The sequence below is a fragment of the Ochotona curzoniae genome, unplaced genomic scaffold (assembly GCF_017591425.1).
Source record: "Ochotona curzoniae isolate NIBS_2020 unplaced genomic scaffold, NIBS_Ocur_1.0 contig_21, whole genome shotgun sequence".
In the NCBI taxonomy this organism is placed as follows: domain Eukaryota; kingdom Metazoa; phylum Chordata; class Mammalia; order Lagomorpha; family Ochotonidae; genus Ochotona; species Ochotona curzoniae.
In genome coordinates, this window is record NW_024465322.1 from 10,633,915 (window position 1) to 10,653,628 (window position 19,714).

Sequence of the window (19,714 nt, forward strand, 5' to 3'; positions counted from 1 at the left end):
AAAATCAGCCACAGATGGTTCAGAAGGCTGCAGTGGGCTGGGGATGGGATTCTGCCCTCCAGTCATAGCACTGTCCCGCGCCCGGGGAATTACTTCACATTCTTGTTAAATAGGTGGTAATTCATTATAAAATCCCACCTCTTGGTGTTTTCTGATGGTAAAAGGATGGATGCAGACTAACACGTTACTTGCTATAAACAGCAGCGCCTGGCCTCGGCCCACTGAAGCAGGTTGTAGCCTGTGAAGACACTTGACGGACCACTGCACACCAGTGATGGCTAATGAAGTTACGCATCATCCCTGCCCTTGGTATCTAATCAAGTTCTCTTCCCTCACCTCTGATGCCTAACAGAGTTCCTTAGTAATTTTCTAACCCCTTCTTCCCTCACCCAGCTCAGTGGCCATAATTTCTCAGTTATATTTGCTACATTAAAAGTCAAGGTCAGAATAAAATCTGTCTGGACATTTTTAATAAAAGCCTAGTGAAGTTTCTCTTTGACAAATCCTTCTCCCGCGCTGCCCCAACTCCCCAGGATTTACTATTTTACTGTGGCAACTTGAGACAGGCAAATTAGAGAAGTGATGGTTGTTTTCAGGAGAGGAAATACTCTTTTTTTACTTTATTAGTATTATTATTATTACTTTATAATACAGTTCTTCAGGCTCTGGGATTTTCCTTCACCTACCCTGAGTCTCTGCTCCCAACCCCTCTAATATCACAGTCTTCCATGAACATTTATAAGTTGTTATTCCACCGTTTAGGTGTATCCTGACATTATAGGTGCAGACAATGGCAGAGAACCCAGCATCCCTTGTCAAGATATATTTGACAATTTCACTGGCATTCCATCTCTGACTTGAAAGTAGAGATGCATGCTGCACTGTACACTCACATTTGTACATGGTAGTCTCTATTACACAGTTGGGACAACTGGACAGGAGTCTGCAAAGGGAACATACAGGACCCTCACCTTTCACCACACACAATAATCAAATCTAAATGGATGAAGGATTCTAAACCTACATCCAAAAACCATCAAACTGTTAGAAGAAAACGTAGGAAATACTCTACAAGATACAGGTGCAGGCAGACTTCCCAGAAATGTCATCAAAAGTACAGGTAGTCAAGATCAAAATAAACCAATGGGACTACAGCAAACTGAGAAGCTTCTGCACAGCAAAGGAAACAATCAACAAAGTAAAGAAGCAACCAACAGAGTGGGACAAAATGTTCACTCACTGACAAATTACAAAAATAATAAGTCAACCTTTGACTCGATAGTCTCATCTCTAAAATTTTTCTGGATATCAAATAATTGAAAATTGAACCAAAAAGATCATGAACTACATAGTGGTGAGTATAATAGTAAGAGAATAGAAGAAACAAGTGATTAAAATGTCCAACATTAGGGGAATGAATGAACGCATCAGGACATGGCAATTTCCTGGCACATGCTGCAGCCATCCCACAGACAGTAACAAAGTTACAGAAAAGTGCAAACAGTTGTTATATTACTAAAAGTGACAAAATACAACTAGAAGTGAAAGTGCAGAGTATCCAAGTCATCCTACTGGCCAAGCACGGCTGACTGGACAGACAGTGTGAAAGAGGTTTATTCATAGGGTGCTTATGGTCTAAAACACATGTATGTGATTACTGTGGGAATACATGCAAAGAAGGAAAAGCAAAGAATGGAGAGAGTTGGACGGCGTGGGATGCGGAAGTCCCTTTTACACTCTGGTTATCTAGAAAGGTCTCAGAAAGTCCCACCTGAGCAAACCAGAGGGAGCTAACGACTTGGACATCCGACAGCAGAGGATGTAGGTGCCAATGTGGGCGCCTGGCACTGTCGTGGTGAGGTAAGGACGGGTACTAACAGATAAAGTCAGGAGGCACTCCGAGACCATGATAAGGACCTTCCGTATGAAGGAACACTCAAAGGGTGTGAAAGTGAAATGTAACTAGTTGGTAGGACGTTACTAAAAGAAGAGCAGTCTGACTCACAGACTTCTCTTCCCACGCAGCCCAGAGCCTCTCCCCAGAGACAGTCAAGATCGGGCCTTGCCTTCTTGGAAAGTCTGAACTACAAAGACCTTAAGCAGCAAAGCCGGAGAAATGTGTCTGCACCATGACTTGTACAGAAAGTACGCCAGCACATCCCAAATATCTACTGTGAGAGGTGAAATACAGTGTGGAACATTTTACAACATTCTAGTAAAACAACTCAGCTGATATGTTTTATTGAAGAATAAAGTTAATCTCTAAGGATGGAGCAGAGAGATTATTATTGGCTGAAAAAGTTTCAAAACAGCAAGGCAAAATAGGAATTTTGTGTGTGGGAAAGAGTATATCCACGCCTAGAAACAACACAGACAGAATAACGTGGCAGAGAAACAGCCCCACGTCATTGGGATTGCCATTGGAGAAAACCATTCAGAAGCTAAGATTTCACATTCTCCTTTACTCCTTACAGATTCAGTGTGTTTATTCTTTTCTCTAACTGGTGCAGCTTAGTGGGTAAGTATCTATCATTTCTTTGTGATGACAGCACCATCTAGTGCCTAGTGTTGACTTCATGTTAAAATGAAGTGATATTTAGTCATATTTAGTCAAAGGCTAGTGCTTAGAGCAATCAATAAACAGGACATGAAAAATATTCTGACAAATCTTAACTGCAACTAAGTCCTGATGTCTTGGAATAACCTCCAACATATACTAAATGTAAAAACCAAAATACAGAAAAAGGTGTGAATTATTTGTGATAAAAAACAAGGCATATCTGCTTATACGTGCACAGTATAGGTCCAGCACACACACACACACACACACACACCTCTAATGACATCTGAGAATAAGCAGATGACTGAGCAAGGAATACTCTGAGTCTTTCAAATTTTAAAATTTGTTAATATGAAATGAAACTCAAATCTCACATCTAAGAAAAATTTGATTCAAGTTTCTTTCAGATCCTATTATTATATATTCTTCCTTACTTTGTTTTATTTGTTATTTATTCGCTTACTCATTTAATTAAAAGTCAGTGTTACAGAAAAGGAAAAAGACACAGGAGATCTTGCCTCTGCTGGCTCACTCCTCCAGTGGTGGGAGCCAGGAGCGTCTTCCGGGTCTCCCACACGGCCACGGGAGGAGGAGAACAAGAGGAGGAGAGGGAAGGGAGGTAAGGAGAGAGGGGAAGATGGGAGGGTTCAGTGGAGGAAGGAAGAAGGCGAGATCCTCTACCCACTGGTTCACTCCACAAACTACTGCCACAGCCAGGTCTGGGCCAGGTCCAAACCAGAAGCTGGAACTCCTTCTTGGTCTCTCTTGGATCACCCATAGCTGCCTTTCCAAGCACAGCACTAGGAAACTGGGTCAGAAGTGAAGCATCCAGGACTCAAACTGATGCTGCGATATGGAATGCTTGAGTTGCAAGCAGGGGCTTAACCCACTGGGCCACAAGGTTGGTCCCATAATGTGCAATTAAATGAAAATGTCAGGATGGACGGTAATGTCCGTAAGAAAGTATACAGCACCCAGTGCAGTGGCACAGCAAGTTAAACCTCCACCCGTGGTGCTGGCATCCCACATGGCGCCAATTCGAGTCTCAGCTGCTCCACTTCCAGTCCAGCACCTGCTAGTGTGCCTGGGGAAGCGGAGGATACCCCAGGTGCTCGGGCCCCCGCACCCATGTTACAGACCCACATGACGCTCCTGGCTCCTAGCTTTGGGCGGGCTTACCCTCTGCCAGTGCAGCACTTTGGGAAGTGGACCAATGCATGGAAAATCTGTCTATCTTTCTGGGAAGCTATTTTTCAAGCAAAAAAAAAAAAAAATCTTAAAAAATAAGACTGACTAGTGGCTGGTTTGAGTTACATCACAAAGTCAGCGCTGACTACTAGAGCTAGATTCTGAGTGGCATCTTAATGCCTTTCAACAGCATTACCCGAAACTTGATAGAGAAAGTAATAGACTCTGAAATTTACAAAAGACACACAGCTGTGAGAGATGATATATGCTTTAGATGACAGAGTGAGATGGACCTGACACTGTGCTCAGAAATGAGATGCAGGCATTCCGAGCAGCAACTTACTCTGACAACCACTTTCCCCACCGAAAACTAACTTTCACTCATTTAACCCAATACACTTAAAATAGTGTCATCTTGGGCCCGGCGCAGTGGCGCAGTGGTTAAGGTCCTTGCCTTGCATGCCTGGGATCCCATATGGGCGCCGGTTCTATCCCAGCAGCCACGCTTCCCTTCCAGCTCCCTGCCTGTGGCCCGGGAAAGCAGTTGAGGACGACCCAAAGCTTTGGGACCCTGCACCTGCGTGGGAGACCCGGAAGAGGCTCCTGGCTTCGGATCGGCATAGCATCGGCCGTTGTGCTCACTTGGGGAGTGAATCATCAGACGGAAGATCTTCCTCTCTGTCTCTCCTCTCTGTATATCCACCTTTCCAATAAAAAATAATAATAATAATAATAAAATAAATCTTTAAAAAAATACTGTCATCTTAATGCACAAATTCATTGTATTTTCAACTTTCATAAAAAGATAGAGCAATCTTCCATGCACTCGTTCATTCTGCAAATGCCTACGACAGCTGGGCAAGGCCAGGCCAAAGCCACGAGCCAGAGAGCGCTCCGCGGAGGGAGAAGGGACCCCAAGTACCCGGGCCATCTGGCCGCCTCCCCAGGTATTCATTAGCAGGCAGATGGACTCAAACTCAGGACGTGGGCATCTCAAGCAGCGAACTAAAACTGCGTACTAAAACATCTCAAACACTGTACTTAACAGCCACCTCTCGAACTCTATTCTGACCAGCCATAATTCAAGACTTAACAACCAGGTGTGACTCATCTCTATTGTATTGAACAGGACAAAAAGACTGAATTTGAAATGGTGTGTTTGTAAATGGTACACGTAAGGGATCAAGAAATTATCTTTGTAAGTCTATAAAGAAACTTGCTGGAGGTGGAGAACTATGAAGTGCGTGCAGACACTGCCTTTGACGCTATCACTGTGCGTGAGCCCTGCCTGGAGTCCCAGTTGCTCTGCTCCCTGCCCACCCCCCTCCATACGGCCCAGAAGGCAGAGGAAGACGATCCAAGCCACCAGGCCCAGCCATCCACGTGGACAGACGGAGTCCCAGGCTCCAGAACCCGGCTTCAGTCCGGCCCTACTCCAGCCCCAGTCACTGCACCCATTTCAGGAGTGAACCAGAAAGAGGAAAATATTTTCTCTCTCTCTCTTTCTCGCCCAAATCTCCTCCCTTCCTCTCTCCCCTAGTGCCACCCTGTCTTTAAAATAAATAACATTTTTTAAATGAAAGAAATGCAAAGAAGTATTCAATAGTGGATAATAAAGACTTGGACAGTCATCTTAGAATTAATGCAGATAGTAAAGAAGACAAAGAATGTGAAACATAATTAGCCAAATAAGGTTAACCAGAGTATGTTGCTACAAGTATTGACTGTAAATGATTTATCAGCCAGTACATCAACATACATTTAATGACTGCAGAAAACATATTCTGTGTAACACTCTTTGATATATAAACTACACAGCAACTATATTAATTTTCCAATTCTTACAATGGCAATCTCCACTCAAAGACCTTGGTTTGGAAATATTTGCATATTGCTAAAATCTCTTTGGAACGCTACTGTAAAACCTTAGTTATCTATTTAACACTTTTAAGCTTTAAAAAAAATCAAAATGAATCCAAAAAAAAGTGAAGCGGAGGGCACTTGTCCTACAGTGAAGACACCTGGTCTCCTCAACAGGATGTTTGGTTTTGACCCCAGCTCTGGCTCCCAGTTTTGCAGCCTCCTGCCAATGTAGACCCTGAGAAAATATTTTTCAAGAGTTCTTCTGTGGGTCTGATGTGATGGTCTGGAGGCTAAAGTCCTCTCCTTGAACGTACCAGGATCCCATAGGGGCTAATCCCGGCAGCCCCACTTCCCATCCAGCTCCCTGCTTGTGGCCTGGGAAAGCAGTCGAGGACGGCCCAAAGCCTTGGAACCCTGTACCCATGTGAGAGACCCAGGAGAAGCTCCTGGCTCCTGGCTTCGGTTTGGCTCAGCTCCGGCCATTGTGGTCACTTGTGGAGTGAATCATCAGATGGAAGATCTTCCTCTCTGTTTTTCCTCCTCCTATATATCTGACTTTGCAATTAAAAAAATCTCTTTAAAATAAATAAATAAATCAGAGTTCGGTGATTGTTGAAGTAGTTGGGTCTCTGCCACCACCTGCAGACCTGGACTGAGTTCCCTGCTTGCAGAGTCAGCCTGGCCCAGCCCTGGCAGGTGCAGGCATCGGAGGAACGGAGCAGCATATGGGAGCTCTCGCTTCCTCTCTTAAATAAATAAAAATAACATGTGATCAGATCAAGAAATAACTAAAATTAAAAGAAAGTAAACACGCAAGCTGCTCCCTGCAGAATAAGTAGCAAAGGAGCCACTTAGAGGACAATAAAAACCAAAGCAAAAGTTGGCAGCTGCTTATCAAGTCCCAAGATAAACTGTGGCTGGAAAGTTAATTGCTTGTTGAGTTCTCCTCTGTTCAGCCTGGCTGTGCTCATAAAAAGAAGGCAAAGAATGTTGCAGAAACTGACCTGAGTTCAGACACGTCACTCCTATAAACCACCTGTTGAACAGCATGTGTATGCCAGCCAAGGTAGTCTTTGGAAACCGAGAACTGTATATCTAAGGAGTGTTTGAAGATAGGTGTGTAACAGAAAAAGCAAACAACTGAATTTCACCCAGACAATTTCCTGTTTCCCACTTGATGCTTAATGGGGGAAGGATTCTTTTCAGTCTTCCTTTAGGGGTAGATTCCCTGGGACAGACTCTGATTAGAACTCCAGCACGGAGTTTAGCAAACCTTGATTAATGAAGTGGCATCAGGAAGTGCCCAGGTTCTCGGGGCCGGGCAGAGTTCCGTGAAAATGTTTAAAGCAGACACAGCCTGCCGGGCGCTGGTGCCAGGACACTGAGGACTCTGTGGATCAAGCCGCCCGCCTGCCTCCGAGCCGCTCTCAGGAGACAGGAATGCTTCTGGTAAGTTTTCACAAACTCCCCATATTTTACTCACCTAAAAATGAAACTTTTCTGTAGTTCTTGATGAATAATAATATACCATATTTCACAGCCAGACATCTGGAAATCTGCCACTAACCTTTCCTAAAAGCACCTATAAAAATATTCACAACTGCAAAGAGCTGCAGCCATAAACAGGAGGGAAGACACCTCCAACTTTGGAGGGAGGCCCCCCCGGCGTGTGCGTTTTCTTCTTTGCTCTGTCTTATTGACCCTAGACCTATTTTTTCCCAAGCAAGCCACTTTATTAATAGACACAATGAAACAAATTAAATTAAACCAGAACAATTAAATTAAACATCAATCAGATGTGAATAACATAATTAAGGCATGATTCATAAAATGCCTGGGAATTATTTACTCTGCTTCTATTTTCAGAAAGATTTTGTGTAAAATTAGTATTCCATTTCTTTCTTAAAGGTTTGTTGGAATATATTCATCTTGTAAACTCATCATAATCTTCCCAAGGAAGAGGGAATTACTAACAATAGCTGATATTTTACTGTATTCTACAATTTAGCTAACTGACACACATTTACGTAATATGGATAATATATATTCTAACTCATTTAATCTCCACAAACTCTCTCTGTGGGTTAGATGTTACTACTGTTCTTAGGTCAAAAAAATACAGAACTGACATCAGTAACTGCAAAGACTTCGAGTAAAACCCGACTCTAAGGAGTAAGCTCTCAGCGAACCAGCTCAAGTCTCCTTCGTCAGAGACAAACCTACTCAAGAAATTGTTCCAACCTGCAAGTCCAAGGCGGCTGAGGCAGGACCAACTAGAGGCCATTCTGCTCAGTGAAATACGCCAACCCCAAAAGGACAAATATTATATGTCCTCTCCGACATAAGGCAACCTTGATGCAAAATACCAGATCAATAGGTAGATAGGTAAATATGTGTATACACATACTCATCGAGAGCAATTGTATAAGGAAGACTACGTTACCTAGAGCCTGTATGCACCTCCACTCTTGAATAAGACAAGGAACCCTATGAAACGGTTCAATAGATCTTGACAACAGGATGCTGGACTCACTAACATTGCCTAGACCTATAATGTCAGGATACACTTAAATAGCAAAATGATGGAATATACTGCTGCAATAATACAAAAGAAAAGAGTGGGTTGGGGGGGCTGGTAAATGAGAAGGATAAAAGGAGAAATCCCTGAGGACTATGGAACTATAACATGAGAAACTGAAAATGAATAAGCAAATTATAAAAAAGAAATTCAACAGATCTATATCAGGCTAATTCTTAAGTTAATAATTTTGTATGGTTCACAAATGTTATAAATACCCAGTGACCTCTGGAACCAAAAAATTCCCCACCCCTAAAATCAACAATTTAATTTTCCAGGTTTTAAAAATATATATTAGTTTTATTGAATTGATTTCCGTTCCCCACAAAATCATCTTAGTCACAAAGCCATAATCATTGCCATAAAAATTTGCATACTGCTTTTGAACTTTAGCAGGGCTTATCTTGTATTTTTACAAAGGTAGGCAAAGTTTCTGCCCTTTGGAGTTACAGCAATTATTCAGTGAAAGCAGCCCTGGTCGACTGTCAGTCGCTTACAAGTCTAAAGCAGCAAAGAGTTGGGCAGTAAGGTCTTTCTGTCCAGAAGCCCGGGGACCCGCCCTCTCCCTGAGGCAACGGGGAATCTTCATTTCAAAGGCATTTTGTGCTGCTGCCTCCAGGAAGCTGGCACTGAGACTCAGTGTCAGGACCAACACTCAGGCAGTGTGGTACTGGGATGTGAAGATCCCAGCCAGGATCACAGCCGCTAACCAAATGTCCACACCAGCTATAGACATGTTATGTAAAAAGAACATTAAACTAAAGAACTCCTGGTAGGTACAGGAAGATGGATAAATATCAGACACATATCAAGGTATGTTATCTCATATGATCTTCCATAAAATTCCCAAAGTGGTTTCCTAACCACACAGGTTGAACACATCAAATACAGACTATTTAGCTATTTGTATAACAAAGTGCTCCAGGAAATGTTTTCACCATATTTTAAAAGTGAAGGCATAGGAAATCTGTTCATTAAGCTTGTGTAGGCAAGTGCCAAGCTATATGCATGTAAAAACCATAATTTTTATGTGGCCATGATACCTCCATATAGCTGGGGGGGTGGAACTGGTCTTGGTGGGGTGTTTGAGAAGTATGATGCCAGCTGGGACAGAGTCCCACTCAGAGCCTTCCTCCCGCTCCGGATGCCAGCTTGCTGCTAACGCAGACTGGGCAGGGGTGGTGCTGGCGTCGCCACTGGGCTCCGGATGCCAGCTTGCTGCTAACGCAGACTGGGCAGGAGCGGTGCTGGCGCGGCCACTGGGCTCCTGACTCAGCTTCCGGCTGCCCCCATTGCAGTCTCAGCCGAGCTCTGGCTGTCACAGATTTCGGGGGAGTGAACAGTAGAGACAGCCACTCACTCACTCTGTCTCTCTCTGTGTGTCAAATATTTTTTTAAAAATTTTGTAGGTGATATAAAGTTTAAAGATTTCTTTAATATATAGGACGATGGAACACAAAAATAGCTGAGATCTAATTATATGAAACAGTATAAACACTAAAAATAAAGCAGCTAGGTGTACAACTGAAATGCAGCAACTGATGTGGCAAACTAACAATGACACAGTGAACAGGTCTGCAGAGGGTTAGGTAGGCCTGACAACGGAATGCACACGCACACGCGTGCGCACACACGCGCACACACGCACTCACACACACACGCGCGTGCGCACAAACACATGTACTTTTTACATGACTGGTAACTCGACCATCGGTACAATAACAATCACTAAAATGCAGTAGCTGCTCTTGACCTTCTGGAATTCAGTCAACCTAACCTGAAACGCTGACTACACCTGGTTTCTCCACTTTAAAAGGATTTGGAAGCACAAGGGAGGGAGGACACAGAACGACATTGGACGAGCTGTGCCTGACAGAGGACAGGAAGCCGAGGTGATAGGACAGGAGTGCTGTCTTCAGTCAGGGGCAGTCGGAGTGCCTGGGCTTGAATCTGCCTGTGGCCCCTGACCCCAGCCACCTGCCAGCACTGAGGGGCAGCAGGAGAGACAGCTGTTGTGGCTAAGAAGTCATGTTCCTGCTAGCCAGGTTAGAGAGCTAGACTGCACGTCCAGCTCCCAGCTTCAAGATCAGGCCAGCCAGGTTCAGCCAGGTCCAGCCACTGTGGGCATTTGGGGAACAAATCCACAGACAGCAGGACACACTCTGACTCCCTGCGTGCTTTTCTGCCTTTCAAATGAACACACAATTTTTAAAAGATTAATTGGGACAGGATGGGCATTGTGGAGCAGCAGGTAAAGCCACAGCCTGCAATGCTGACATCCCATATGGAAGCAAGTTCATTTCCCAGAGGCTGCAGTTCTGATCCTGCCACCTGCAGAAGAGGGCCCCAGTCCCAGGACCCCTGCCTCCCACACGGGAGACTGGCTGAAGCACCTGACTCCTGTCTGGCTGGCTCAGTCCTGGCCACTGCAGCCATTGGGGAGTGAGCCAGAGGCTGGAGCATCTCTCCCCTCTCTCATTAAATCCGCTTTTAAAAATAAATAAGCCTAAGATGAGCAGAGCACAGGCGCCAGCCTCACTGTCTCCACCCACAGACAGCAACGCTGGCCAGGAGTCAGGACAGTGGTGGAGGGCCAGCCGACACAGCTCCACGATGTCCGACAACACACAGGCCTCCCCAGCAGGTGTGCTCGGCCAGTGTTCTGCTGCTGAGCTGCCAAGGCGAGCCTCCAGTCTGTGCTCACTGTGCCCCGGAAGCAGAGCATTCAGGATGAGCAGCTGGAAACAGCCCACCTGACAAGGTGTTCACAGACAAAACAGGCATGTGCCGAGAGTCGCAGCAGAAGTAGTCGTACATGTGGGACAGAACCAGAAAATTGTCCCAAACATACAGGTTTAAGGTACGTCAAAAGGTTCATGGCAAGTGCGTTTAAAAGATAAATATTTTGGTACCCCCCCAATTGAAAATCATGCAGATTTCCCATAATATTTTTCCATGAACTTTTTCAAAGCTGCATTAAATGTGATGTTTAAACATTATGAACCAAAATACTTATCTTTTAATTTCCTTTTCTACAGTAAAACCCCCTTAGCATTTCATTCATCCTGGCTCCTTTCCCCAACCTATAACACTCAGACACCAGTAGATGGCAGCATTGTTTCTATTTCAGTTTGTCTTAATTTTCTTCCTTATTAGAATCTCAAACCCACACTGTTCTGTCCTATGTACCATTCTGGCAGAGCTAACAGTCTTCACATTCTCTTAAGAATCACATGTACGATTAACTTCATTTTGAAATCTCAGTGAATCGCACAATGTCAGAGCATCTATCCATCCCTGCGAACCACGAGGAGCTTAGAGCGATCGCTGTTTCCAACCGCTGAATTGACAGGGGTCTGTGGGCCTTCTGTCCTGGCAATCTTCATCCCCCTCCTGCATGTGCTCCTTTGGAGAAGTCTTGGGTACCATCTGCACCTGTCACACCAACAGCTTCCAAGGCCACCTTGCCTCTCTTTGCAAGTGCTTCTCACCCCTACCTTCCTCCGCTGTTGCCAAGATCTTCCAGCACTAAGTCTCACTCCTGGGCTTTTTCCCTTCATTATTGTGCCCCATCTCCAATGTGAGTTGGTAACTAATATTTCCAAACACTGCCTTGGCTTTCTCCTACTGAACTCCTCACATTCACCTTCTTAGTACCATTTCAATCAAAGCTCTCATCTCAGCATTACATGCTTTCAATGACCCTTTGCCTACTACCTGACATAAAACCCCTTTCCAGTCAGTCCATGTAATGCTTTGCCAAATGTGAGTCTAATTATTAGGGCGGCTTTGGCTGTGGGTGGGTGTTTGGCTGATTGGTTGATGTCCAAATGGTTGACGATGTTGCCTGAACACCGGAAGCATGTTACTACGAGACAGGATTTGGGTGAAGGCACTCGGCCTGGCTTCCTCCTCGGCCAGCCCCAACTGCTGCAGCAATCAGAGGAGTGAACCAAGGCATGAAAGGTTCCTTTCCCCTTCTTTCCCTCCCCATTTCCCCTTCGTTCCCTCCCCCTTTCCCCCTTCTTTCCCCCTTTCCTCCTTCTTTCCCTCCCCCTTTCCCCCTTCTTTCCCCCTTTCCCCCTTCTTTCCCCCTTTCCCCCTTCTTTCCCCCTTTCCTCCTTCTTTCCCTCTCTTTCCCTGCTTCCCTGTCTCTGTAGTTCTCGGTGTATAAAAACACGTATTTTTTGTAAAGACGCTGTGTAGGCCCCTGTATTGCACACAGGAGGGCCCGGGTTCTGTATGTCCTGGCTTCCTGCTAATGCAGATGTTAGGACAAGCAGGTGGCCTCCAGCCACCCACAGGGGAGCTGCATTGAGGCTAGAGCTCCCATGTTTGGGCCTTTGAAAGCGAACCAGGAAATAAGGAGGTTGTCTCATCTCAACAAAGAAATAAATAAGCTTTTTGTTTAAAAAAACAAACAAACAAAAAGGAAGCAGGCCACCCAAGTTGGCACTGCAGCTCTGCCACACTCCAGCCTGACACTTGAAGGCAAATCACTTCCACCTCCTAGTGGAAACGCAGACAGCAGCAACTATGTCATCTACAGCTACTCTGCACAAGCTCGTGAGCAGCGCAGGCACCCTGCTCTGTGCCCTGCCCCGCCTGGCCTTCAGTGCCCGCCCGCGGCCTTCGGAAGCCCTCCTTCCTCCTGAACAGGCAGCACGCTCTCCCCGCCCTCAGCCACACAGCTGTGTGTGCGTGCTTCGGTTTTTTCAATATGTGATTTCTACTCGTCTTTTAATTGTCACTTGCCAACTCCAGAACCTAACCTTCCCAGGACATAAGCAGCAGTGGGCACCATGAGTAGAGGCCCCTGGGAAGCACTTCACCCCCTCGCAGAGGGAACTGACCTGAAGAGGGCCTGCTGTGGACAGCATCAGCCCCACAGCCCTGGCTTCCACATTCTGGAATTCAATCAATCAGGAATGGAAAACTGCAGCTGGATGGAATGTGTGCAGACTTTTCCTCACCATCATTCTCTAAGTAACAGTATGACAGCGCTTCACTCGGCCCTGACACTGCACTGGGTATTGAAAAGATGTGAAATCCCGTTGGTACCAAAACTGTGATTCAGCCCCGTTTGTGGAACTGAAGCTGGAAGTCTTCTTCATTGATTTGTTAACACACAGTCTTTATTTGGTTTAGACAAGTGATAGTTTCAAGTCTATGATTTATATGTTCCCAATTTGCTTTAATTGTACATCAGGCTGTAGATGCCAGGTAATTTCACACACATAAAACATTTTACCCTAAATTTCTGTGTAGCCATGGCCAAGCAGAAATCAGTCTTACAACTTGTCCCTGCAAGGAATTAAACATACCCCATCTTGCTCCCAGAGTTGTTTCCAAAAACAAAGACGTAGAAACATAAACTGACTCTGCCTTTCAAACTTCCACTTTGTCTTCTAATCAGTACAGCGAGGGTGTTATTTCAATTACATCAAATTTCAAAAAGTTCAAACACAGTCATCTCCAATGCCAGATACATTATTTGGCAGGTATTTATGCAAGTTTCAGCAAATCTGATATGTGTTTATTCTAAACTAAGCAATTTGCAACTGGCTCTCTCTTGATTAGACTGTGCTAAGCCTGTCCTTGTTGTCTATCGCAGGTGAAGAAGTTTCTGGAGTTCCATGGAGCTTCCATTCACCAACCTGGAGATGGCATTCATCCTACTCGCCTTTGTCATCTTCTCATTATTCACCCTGGCTTCCATCTACACTAACCCGGATGAGCAGAATGAAGGTAAAAACAAAGAGGGCGCTGTGCCCTTGAGCCACAAGGCAATTCTGCACGTGCCTGCCTGGGTCAGTGCTGGGTGGGGGGGGTAGGGACGTGTGTGTGTTCGTTCAACAAGGAGGGATCAGGAGTTTGTTTTTTAATGCATTCTTGTTAAAGCCCAAACATCTGGAAAACATGTAGAAGCATTGCCCAAAAGCAATAACCACTAACAATAGAAATACATAATTTAAATGGTTGTGCTTGGTAATTCACCAAGTTTCATACAAAATTAATGATAACTTGGGAAGTGTTGCCAAAAGGAGCCAAAAAATTACATGCATTGGGCATGTGGATAAATGCACGCCAAGGAAATTACACGTGGTTGCAGAGAATAAGACCGAATTATGGAAAAGCAAATTGCATTTTGCTTTCTCACATCTTCCTCCTCCACATCCATTCTTGAGCATAAAAGAAAAGCAACATCTAAGAAACAGAAACTTCTCTGTCTGACAGACATGCAACATTTACATAACGAAAGCAAGAAGCTGCAGTAATTAGGAATTGCTGTTCATGCAGACTGGAAAACAATGGAGTCCATAAAATCCTCCTCTTCCTCCACAAATGATTCACGTTGCATTCACTTACATGGGGTCTGGCTGAAAGCGGGAGTAAGACAGAAGCTGTGGTTACTTTAACTGGATAATAGTACTTCTTTCCTAAGGAAAACAAACCTGGAGGCATTGAGTGCAAGACTGAGCGGCACCCAGGGTGTCCTGGAGCAGCCTCCTCTGCTTTGTGTCTCTTCACTTTGAAGCTATAGTCTCATGCCCTGTGCCACTCTGGCAGACACACCTTTCCTCGACATTTGTGCATGCCTTTCAGAAAGAGAAGGAGTAAAGGCAGACTGGAAACTCCATCCTTTGAGAGCACTTTCAGAATTTGCTCGTACAACTCCCCTTTGGTCAAATGTAGTCCGCAGGAAGCTCAGCAAGTATTTTTTGTTCTTTATGGATCTTCTATTTTGATAGAAAGACACCCAGAAAGGTAGAGATCAACTCCTCTGGCTCACTCCCCATTTGCCCACAACAGCCAGGCCGGACGAGGCCGAAGCAGGACCCAGGACTCGGACCGGGTCTCCCACAGTGCCAGCAGAGGCCCACACACACGAGAGCCCACCCGCTGCTCCAGGGCGCACACTGGCCAATTCTGGGAGCACAGCAAAGCTTGGATTCAAACAGCCATTCTGCTACAGAATACGACGTCCAGGTGGAGGCCCAATCACGGAGCCAGATGCCTAGCCCTGATCTTATTCTTGAAAGATCATGTGCCCAACTAAAATGCAGAGTTTGCATACCTAAGGAAAGGTAGAAATAGCAGCGTCTGCCAGACACATATGTTTATATACATCAAACCATGCCATCATTAGGGGGCTGATGTTCATTAACTAAGGAAATACTGAGTTACAAGGAAGACAAAGAGGCAACTAAGGGCCAGTGGGTCTTTAACCAGAGATGAACACTGGAGACACGCCTCAGATTTTGGCCCACTATGGCCATTATGACCCAGTGAATCTGTATTCTTAGGTGTGGCACCTCTTCCTGTGTCTTTAAGCACACCAGCACACCCATTATTCCAGGGTTCATTCCCAGTAGGAAGTACTGCGTTCAGCTCTTCATGAGGATCAAACATCTGTTCACTACCACACAGGTGTTTCAGCTCCCCAGCTTGCTGCCCCCCTCGTACCGCACCTTGCTTCCCGGACTGTAAGCCATAACTATGAGGAGTCCAAGGATGACGTCTCTCTCAGAGGTTTAGCTTTCCTTGATGTTTTCATACCCCATTTTTGTAACAATTTCTTCTGCTCTATTCCTCGTATGTTCATTTCCCAAGATAACGCTCCTGTGTCTGAATACTACTGAACGCATTAGGGTGCATCACCAACACTGCAGGTGGCTGCCAACAGATCCCCATTAAGAAATCCCCTTGGCCTTGAACTCAACTTCCCGATGACCACAGAGCAGTCACAAGCACCACTCCCCCTGAGAAGGCCAAAGGGGTACAATTCCAACACATCGTGTGACCTAGGGGTGACAGCTAACGCCTCTGAAATAGTCGGATTGTTTTAATTTTCTTTCCCAAAACCAGCAGAAAATTGCAGAAACAACTAGAAATGAAACTTAAAAAAAAAACCCTCGACGTAGGCACGGGTATTTCATGACGCACTGAGATGCAGCACTCCGCATCAGCGTGCCTGGTTCAAGTCCTGGCTACTCCACTTCTGCTCCAGCTTCATGCTCTCTTAAGGGACCCTACCTCAGTAACACTGACTGGAACCCGCTTCCGAATCCCCTCTCTGACCAACACAGATTCGTGTGTGTGACACAAAGGTGACTTCGTAAAACAATACTTAGCCCAGGCGTTTTAACGTGTTGTGTTTCTGCTGCCTTTTTAATTTGTAAGCTTGGTGACAATTTGCCAAAGTGGCTTCTCTACTCATTAAATATGGGTAGGTCACAGAACCCTAAATTCAGACAACAATACCAAATATAGCAAGGGAGACTTTTTTATGAACTATAGGTCAATTTCCCAGGCAGAAACATTCATTATGTACATGCAAAGCGAAGTGAAAATTCCCAAGGCAGTTAGCATTCTTGCAAGCAGGAAATTTCCATTCTTGCTAAGAACGCGCTCCTCCTGCTGCTCCACAGAAATGCTACTGATTCCAAGAGGTCACGCTTACTTTCTCTCTTCTTTAATCGCTAACCCAGAACCAGTTCTCTCTCGGTGGAAATTTTGCAGCACAACTTCACACATCACTGGTTCAGTGTTTACCTTCATCTTGCAATACCAACGAGCGAGAAATGTGACTACAAAATAGTGAGGAAGGAGCGCATGGTTTCTTACTGAAACTTGTTGACCATCTAGTAACTGTACTTTGCAAGATGGCATCATGCTGGGCGTCATACTGGCCATGGGTCAGGAATGGAAACTAAACCAACTGCTAGTCTTGCCCTTTAACATTTAGTGCTAGAGGAGAGAGAAAACAGGCGGAAAATCAAATGAGAAAATTCTTGCTCAAATAGGGCTGATTACTCATTTTCATATGAAGTCTTTTCTTGAGAGACCAGAAATAAGATGATGAACCACAATAGCACTGGAGAATGAGAGAGAATGTTGCGTGTGGCCGACCTGCAGGATCCACTAAGCGCAGAGCTGGGTCTGTCTGAGTCCCTGCCCATGCCAGCTCTTACATTAAAATCAGATTGATTTGTGAACAAATGGCACCACCACTGTGTATTCATAAACATCCTGGAAAGCTCAGCGGGATGCAGTGCAAGTTAACTCAGTAAAATAAATCAGTAAGAGACTCCTCCTCATGATGTAACATAGCTGATCATCTTTCCGTGGTGTCCAGTTGGATGTATTCACGAATTGAAACTGCATTTTATTACCACTCAAATGAAGCACAACTAGGATAACTATGTCACTGGGTAGAAGAAATTACATAATTCACACCAGTGCCAAATATAAGTGCTTCCACATATTTTGGTTATTTTTCTTACAGAGAAAACTGCTTAACTTTATTTCATGAATTATAAAAAGGTGTTTTCTGTTTAACTGTTCTTTAGGTTTTAAATTTAACGTTGTAGCATCAGTTCAGAACACATGAATGTAATGGCCTCTTTGTATCTTCAGAGAATAACCTGTACCGGTAGGTGATGCTACAAAAGCCGCTATTTCCTGCCTAAATTAGGTTGTTGTCCACCAACACCTGATACCTGGCTTTGAAACCGTCTGGTCTAACGACCAGGAGGAAGCGATAAAACCTGAGGGACCTGTCAGGGACTTATGAGGGTATTCTGGGTAGGATTGTTAGATCCTTCATCAAAGGTGGGTCCAGCCCCCTGACAAACAGAAGACGCCGCATCCCTCACCAGACACTCCCCTCCAGGATCAACAGGAGCCACCCCGCATCCCTCACCACACACTCCCCTCCAGGATCAACAGGAGCCACCCCGCATCCCTCACCACACACTCCCCTCCAGGATCTACAGGAGCCACCCCGCATCCCTCACCACACACTCCCCTCCAGGATCAACAGGAGCCACCCCGCGTCCCTCACCACACACTCCCCTCCAGGATCAACAGCCTCCTTGACTTGACGCACACGGCACAGAGTTTCAGGGAGAGAAAACAAACCCCAGAAGTGGACACCCCATTCCACACTAAATTATTCTGGAGTTAGACTTAAAAACTGGTAGAGAACTCCTTTAGACATTTCAGCTGCTGCAGTTCAACAGTCAAGGTGAGCAAAAGGCCCGCCTGTGCCTCCCACACAGGGATGTCAGGAAGGCTGAGAGAAAGGGTGCATGTTTGGAGTCAGAGAGATGTGCTGGTATTTCGCCGTTACTTCTGCTGAGCACATAAATGCTCAGCATTACATCATGTGCTGAGCCTCCTCCCCTCAACTAGTGAAGATAAGACAGGGTGTTATGAGGAGTAAAGTTCCGTAAAATATGGTAAGCTATGTAAAGCACAACCCTACCAATTGTAAACGCCTTGTTGTCATTCTGTTGCTGTTCCTGCAGCACTGTTCCGTGTGGATCTGTAATCTGCTGACTGCTACCTGTGACTCAGTCACTCTCAGGGCCCGAGGTGGCCGGATGACCTGCGACCCCCTGGTTGATCTATTTCCTACCACCAACAGGACATTTTTGTTTTGTTTTGTTTTTTTGTGCTATACATGTTATTTATTTACCTCCGAATAAGTGGAGTTTTGTTGAAGTCTTGTCTGAATAGTGGCTTACAGGTTTTTATGATTTTTGCTCTCCTTACGTTTCTTTGGTTTGGGTTGGGTTGTGGGGTTTTGTTTGTCTGTTTTGGCAACAGTGGGTGCCACGTGGCAATGCGCAGCATTTGTTTAAGTCCTTGCTGCTCAACTTTGTAGCAGACTTGCCAGTGTGCTCAGAGAGGAGTGGGCATTTCCTTTGTTCCACAAGGATTACTAACTGATAAACAAGTACAGTCTCTGGGTACACTTATGAGTCCTAGGATGTGGTGACTGTGTGCTTAATGGAGCACTGAACAAATGCCACTAGCTTTGGACCTGCAGGAGGTGTCACACCACACAGCCACAGCCGGCCCAGTCATCTCTTACACGGTCTTTAAATTCTTCCACTCCCATCATCACCTCACTAAGCAGCCAGTCACTGTGGACCACTGGACAGGTCCACTGCCCTCACCACAGCCTTTTAAAAATTCATGAGGCAAGAAATGCTCACACATTCCAGTGAGCACATACTGTATCAGCACTGATCTGGTGTTAAGGAATTCCTCCAAACTCCAACCAGGAAAGCCTTCATCTCATGGGAGCCACGTGACATCTGTTCTCCACATCACATTACATCTTACAGACAGCACCATCAACTGACAGGCCCTTGGCGACAGCAAAAGTAAACTTACCCATACTGATGAAAACTGGCAGCAGAGCTCCAAAGGACGCATCAGGGTGCACCTGTTTTCAGGTGGGAAACAAACATTAGCTAAAGATGTTAAATGTATTCCCAGCCACACTTACTTTTGGTTAGTCAGCATGACGATATTATGAGTGAGTGGCTATTTGGTTTTTAAAAAATGAAGACTGTTAGTATCAAAGATTATAATCAAATTAGCTTAAGCGTATTTATGGGGCAAAGTAGCTATCTGGCTGTGTTTTGAAGGAAGAAACTAAAGAGGGAGGTTCAGCACTGCAGCAGAGTGAAAGAAACTACTGCTGATAACGCAAGCATCCCATAAGGTGG